Source organism: Solanum pennellii, chromosome 7, assembly GCF_001406875.1.
Source record: "Solanum pennellii chromosome 7, SPENNV200".
NCBI classification, from domain to species: domain Eukaryota; kingdom Viridiplantae; phylum Streptophyta; class Magnoliopsida; order Solanales; family Solanaceae; genus Solanum; species Solanum pennellii.
This window is the reverse complement of record NC_028643.1, coordinates 49,800,225-49,806,521: the sequence shown is the minus strand read 5'-3', so window position 1 is coordinate 49,806,521 and position 6,297 is coordinate 49,800,225. Positions and strand designations below refer to the sequence as shown.

The window sequence follows — 6,297 nt, the reverse complement described above, 5'->3', positions numbered from 1 at the left end:
CATAGATGATGACTCAGCTGTTTCATTGGTTGTTCTATACTTCATTAATGATTTTTTATTTTCGTATGAGGACAAGGAATACCAAATTAGCAATAGAGATTTTTACCTTGTGGAAAGTGAAAAATTCAATTCATATTCGTGGGGTTTAGATGTCTACAAAAAGTTGTCTGATTCTGTGAGACATGAGCTTAAGTCAACACATAAGTACTATAGAATTAGTGGCTCGCCTCTTGCTCTTCAAATTTGGATATTTGAGTGTTGTTCAAAGGTTGATGAAGATATAACTATTCGTGTTGCTGATTTTATTCCAAGAATCTTGAATTGGAAGACAATTGCAGAAAGTCCATGGTTAAAATATATTGAGAAATGTCTCTTCATGCCTACAAAAAATAAGGTATTTGTGCAAAGTTAATACATTTTATTACATTGTTTATTTGAACTCAAGTTACTATATCTAATGTTATTTTGTGTATTTGATTTTTCAGTTTGAGAACATAGTGGCCAATGAAGATGAAGTATCCAAATTCAGGCTTCCTGAAACTCGTGATTACCATGCTGAAATTTTGAAAATGGAGCCTAAAGGATCAAGTCATGGTCTAGACATTTTGACCAATGAAGTCATAGAATTGAGAAAAGAGCTTGTAAAAGTATACACAAACTAAACTTTAGGCTTTTTATTTTAAAACGGTTATTTTTTTAATATTTGCGTTATGATTTAATATCTATTAGGTGAATGAAAATAACAAAGCGCTTGAAGAGAATATTGATTTAGGATTCAATCAAATCAAAGAATTTGTGGTGAACTCAAACAAACAATTATTGGAGGATATTTCTTTGCTGTTTGCTAAGAGTGGTGGTAGCAACTCTGTTATTCGAGAAGTCAAGGAACCATCTAAGAAGCATGCTGGCGAGACATTTTCGGGTGGATTAGATTTTAATGAAGGTTCGTTTATATTTTCAGTACATTTATGTTATATTCATAATATAATTTTAATATATAGTCTAGTAGCTTCTTCCAGTTAATCTAGAAGTGACACGAATTCGATATTTCATTTTCCAGTTAACTTTGATATGTTTTTTATAATATGTTAATTGCATATACATCATTTTCTCCCTGTGTTAATGCATCTGTAAATAAATCGAGAGGGAACGATGCTCATGTTATGGGATCAAATCAAAATGAAGAATGTCAAGTGCTTAAAAATTCAGATAGGTTTGTTGATGTTGAAAATTTTGAAAGAGTATCAAGTAAAATAGGTAATGAAGGATTTTATACAGATATATTACATATTGCATATATTTTAATTCAGTTCTGTTATTTTAAATGTTCTTGTTATGTACAGATGAAGATGTTGCAGGAATTGCTGTTGAAAAAGTTCTGTTAGAGGTTGTTGCTGATATAATTGGTATTCATTTTCTTAACTTCAACTAAACTTCTTTCGTGATAACATTATTAAAATATTTATTTTGCTTACAGTCCAAGAGGCAGCTGATGTGAATACTGTTAGGGCGAAACATGATGGTGATGTAGTAAAAAACCCAACATAAATAAGTGTTGCATCTGTTGATTGTAAATTAATCAATATATCTATTATATGCAGATGCAACAAAGGATTGTCAAAAACCTTTGCATACTTTTGATGACTTTATTTTACTTGATTAAGATATTTCTCAGATCAATAGGACTGAAGAATCTTATCTAAAAAAAAGAGCCCATGTTGATCAAAACAAAATGAAAGTGTCACCGAAGAAACGTGGCAGAAAGAAAAATCCAGGAAAGTTAATAAAATCTCCCTTCACACAACATTTTGAATCTGGAGGAACTTTATGTGTTACACGTCAGGTTTTTGAGACAAAACACCCTTTTTTATATGCAACCAGAGGAGATAATGAATCTGATTTGATCGATTCATTCACTAAGTGGCTTTATATGGGTACAAAAAAGAGGTAATTTATTTTGATATTTTTGGGATAATTTTCCTAATTCATAATATATACAAGCTTAATTCAACTTGTGGAACGCTCTGTACCTCTTCTTTAGTTTCGTATTTGCCTCTTTTTTAGTTGTTCCTGTCTCGATTTTTGAGTATTTTTTAATTTTTGTTCTGTTTTGATAGGGGAAAGAAACCTTATACAGATGCTCTTAATGTTATTAATCCAGCAGTTGAATTGGGTATTTTTACGGTAGATGAACGACTCTGGTTTTTCAAATTGGTACATTTTGGACAACAATGGTGTGATGAGGTTTGTTATATAAATTTTAGTTGGACGTTAATATTTCTTTGATTCTTTTTGTTTCTTAATCTTGAGTTTGACTTTGTCTCTTCATAAGAGTACTTCAAGAATATTCTGTGATATTTTCAGGGAAAAAAAGGTGTCTTTTATTACTTTTAAGTTTATTTTATATTATCAAAGATTCCTTTGTCTAATTTTCTTCTTCAAAGATGTTAGATGTTTTATTTTCTTGCTTCGACTCTTAATTGCTTTTTTCTCATACATATAACTAGCTTATCTTGATGAAGCCTAGTTAATGTTCATAGTAATCTAGTGGTATGCAATTTTTATTTACCTCTTTTTGGCCTCATTTCTTGCAACTTTCTTTTGTTTAAGGCACTGTTGTATTGTATAAATCTATAAATTGGTGGTACGTGGTTATTTCTTCTTCTATTTTTTTTACTTTGGAAAAAGCTATGTATACCAAGATTACAAAACCCAACTTGGTGAAATATGTGATTTATTCATATATAAGATTCTTGGAGCTAAATATCCTCTTTTTGTTGTTGTTTTATATTCTTTGGTTCATAATATATCCTTTTTTCTTTACTGTTGATTCTCAGTTAGAACATAAATTTGGCAGATTTGGTTTTATCAAGATTGGAGTTTTTTTAGGATATATTGTATCTAGAAGGACTAATTAGTGATTATCATAAATTTGGATCAAGTACAGTACTGATCTTTGGAATTTGAAGACATATAGTTGCTGCAGAACCATTTAACAACAATAGTGTACGCCCCCGTTGACTGAACATTTCATAGCATTAATGATTTGGCTATGCCATCCCTTGTTCTTTTGCACATTATGTAGTTTTAGCACAAGACCTTCGGATAGTTAGCCAAAAAGAATTTCCCCTAGTTTATCAACATGATTTGTGTACTCAATGTATTCCTTCCTGGTTAATTGAATGTTTGTTTGTTGAGACTGTTTCTTCTTACATTTCAATGTTTTTTTTTTGCAGCATATTGATGTCATTTTCTATAACCTAAGAAAGAAAGGAAAATATGAAACCAACAGTAATGTTCGTTTTACGACGACTGATTGTGTTTTCAAGACAAAGATTACCAATTCTTTCTTTAAACATTGTGATGCTCATGAGGATAAGAAAATTTTTATTGTTTTAGATTCTGATGATATTACCCGGTATATCAGTGGACGTCGTTTGTTGGCAAGTACCTCGTGTGATAAAGTGGATTTTGTTCTTATTCCACTAAACATTAAAGAGAATCGTCACTGGATTTTTGTGGTGTTTGATATTGGGCAAAGGTCTTTGGAGGTGTACGATTCATTTCCGGCTAGGGGTGGGGTGAATTTAGAGGTAAAAAATATTGTTGAGATGGTTTCAGTTGTTTTACCATATAATTTAAGTGTGGTTAAGTCTATGATAAGCGTCCTGAATTGAAGGCAACACCAAAATACAGTGAGATAAATGAGGTCGAGAAAATTAAGTTTCATTTCATAACTAAAGGTGTTCCCAGACAACAAGAGGATTCACTGTAAGTATTATTAAATAGGTGTTTTTTTTGTATTAAATTGATTTTTTGATAATAATTTTATATTGAATTTTGTTGGGACTGTGGAGTTTTCGTTTCTGCATTTGTGGAGTTTGTAATTAATGGCCAACATATTCTAAATCAACAAGTAAAGAAGACATTCTCCGAAAGAGATTTGAAGCTATATTATGGGAATATGCAAGAAGGAAGCAAGAGAGTGACCTTCAAAGTGAAGACAAAAGACCAGTTAGATAAAGGAATATAGTTATATTAGTTAGTATGACTATGAAAACTATATGATGTAAAACAATTTGTAGTTAATATGGCTATGAAAAATTGTATTGGTCTATTTTGTAAGTCTTGATATTATAAACCTAACTGTGTTGTTTATATGTAAGTCTTCTATTTGAAGTTGTTCCTTCTTTGTGTCCTTATTGATGCTGTCATGGTAATTGTTTCAGGATTTTCAAATGAACAGAGCATACCCAATACTAACCTTAAAAATTTCCACAAGTGAATTAAACCTGAATTAAACTTGTATTATATCTATATTACACAAACGGTAACAAGTGAATTAAACCTGAATTAAAGTTGTATTTACACAAATGTTAACAAGGAATTAAACCTAAGTTAAAGTTGTATTACACAAATACTAACAAGTGAATTAAACTTTGAATTAAAGCTATAATACATAAATACTAACAAACCAAAAACATACCAAGCATCACCCAAATTCCCCAACCTGAAAAATATACTCAGCAAGACATTTCCAAGCCTCAAGCTCAACTGGGTCATTCAAATTAAATCTTACAGCAAAAATCAAGTAAGAAATAAAAAAACAAGATTCCAGTAAACTATATCATTTCATCTATATATCATATCAAATGTAACTATACACATAGAAACATTCCAGTAAACTGAATAACATGAGATTGCACAACTAAGAAAGCATTCTATTAAACTCAATAACACGAGATTGTGGAACTAAATAATATAAATCATATAACCGAACATGATCCAAATTCGTAGAGTCAATGAGCTTCTAAAACAAACTACTAAAACAAATTATTTTTTTATTCTTGATCATATGGCCTGACATTTTTGGAAGTCTTCCTGTTGTGATCATGTTGTCCACAATTGTTGCATGTAATTTTTGCCTTCTTGAATCCATCTTCTCTTAGTTGAGTATGTCTTTTATTTTTTGGCCTTCCCGGAGGTCTCTTTCCATGAGGTGGAAGTACAACATTTTCAAGAACATGTGTTGGTGTGTTCCATGTACTTTCACTTGGCAGGGGATCCATTTGAAATTGATATGTCAACAATAAATTTTTCTTGTATAGTAAGCCGAACAATATTTCTCATAACCAGTGTGTTTTATTGTTAAAACGGTCAAAGCATGTGGACATGGTAACTCATCCAATTGAAATCTCCCACATGTGCATGTACGTTGGTGAAGACATACTGTGAATTGTGTAATGCCATCAAGTACAATATACACATATTTATTTGTCTCTAAAACCTATAAAAGAAAAAAAATATATTGAAGAGAGATGTTAGATATGAATTCGAAGAAAAAATACTAGCAAACAGATTAAGCATACCTTTTATTTCTCTGATGCAGTTTTATTGCGCCGCAATATATTTTCATACATTTTTCCAAGGTGAAAACCTGAAAATGTCACCTTTGATCTGTTATTGTTATTCCATTTCTGTACAAGTTGTCTCATGAATTCCAAGAGTTGCAAGACTGTATGAACTTTGGCATGTCTTGTTCATGAATTGACCGATTCTGCTATATTTGATGTCATCATCCAAGTTCTATCTTCAACATGCACACGCGACCATTTGTTGTATCCAATGTTCAACAAGTAATCTTTGATCCTCTTATCTATCTCCTCAACCATTGTCATACATTGATTAAATTCTGTCATGGTGTATGTTCTTGCCATAGAGTAGAACAACTCAGTTACCCTTTGTTGACTTCTTCTGAAATTTTTCATTATGTTTTGCAGTAAGTGCCACATACACGCAAAATGAGGTACTTCATCGTAAACTGCCTTAATAATGCTTGCATGCCTATCGGAAATGATACACATCTCTGGTCTTTGACCGAATGCATCTCTGAATTGCTCAAAAAATCACCTCCAAGATAAAAAAAATTCTCTGAATTGACAATATCATAAGCAAGTTGCAATATACTCCCTACACCATGTACACTTTGTTTAATACAACTTTAATACATTTTTACTGCAATTATAATTCACTTTTCATACATAGTTCAAAAATTCAATATAGAAAACACTAGTATCATATTCGAAAGTCTGACCTGCTGAATCTAAGGTATTAGCGGTTAGCAGTGTCCCTTTGTATGCCCCTTTTAAGAAAGTTCCATCAACAACTACAATTGGTCTACAATATTCCCATCCTTTTATCGAGGTGAACAAAGCTACAAACGCATATAAAAAACGGTCATCCTCTGATTTGTGAGATCTTATATGAGAACCAGGGTAAGTTGCCTCCAGTATGTGA

At 31.5% G+C, this 6,297-nt stretch overlaps 2 pseudogenes; one reads left to right on the top strand and one right to left on the bottom strand.

The window, feature by feature from the left end:
- The first annotated feature begins 270 nt into the window (after positions 1-270).
- On the top strand, positions 271-4,023 carry LOC107025717 (annotated as a pseudogene).
- An 818-nt stretch (positions 4,024-4,841) lies between these two features.
- On the bottom strand, positions 4,842-5,717 carry LOC107025789 (annotated as a pseudogene).
- Positions 5,718-6,297: the final 580 nt, after the last annotated feature.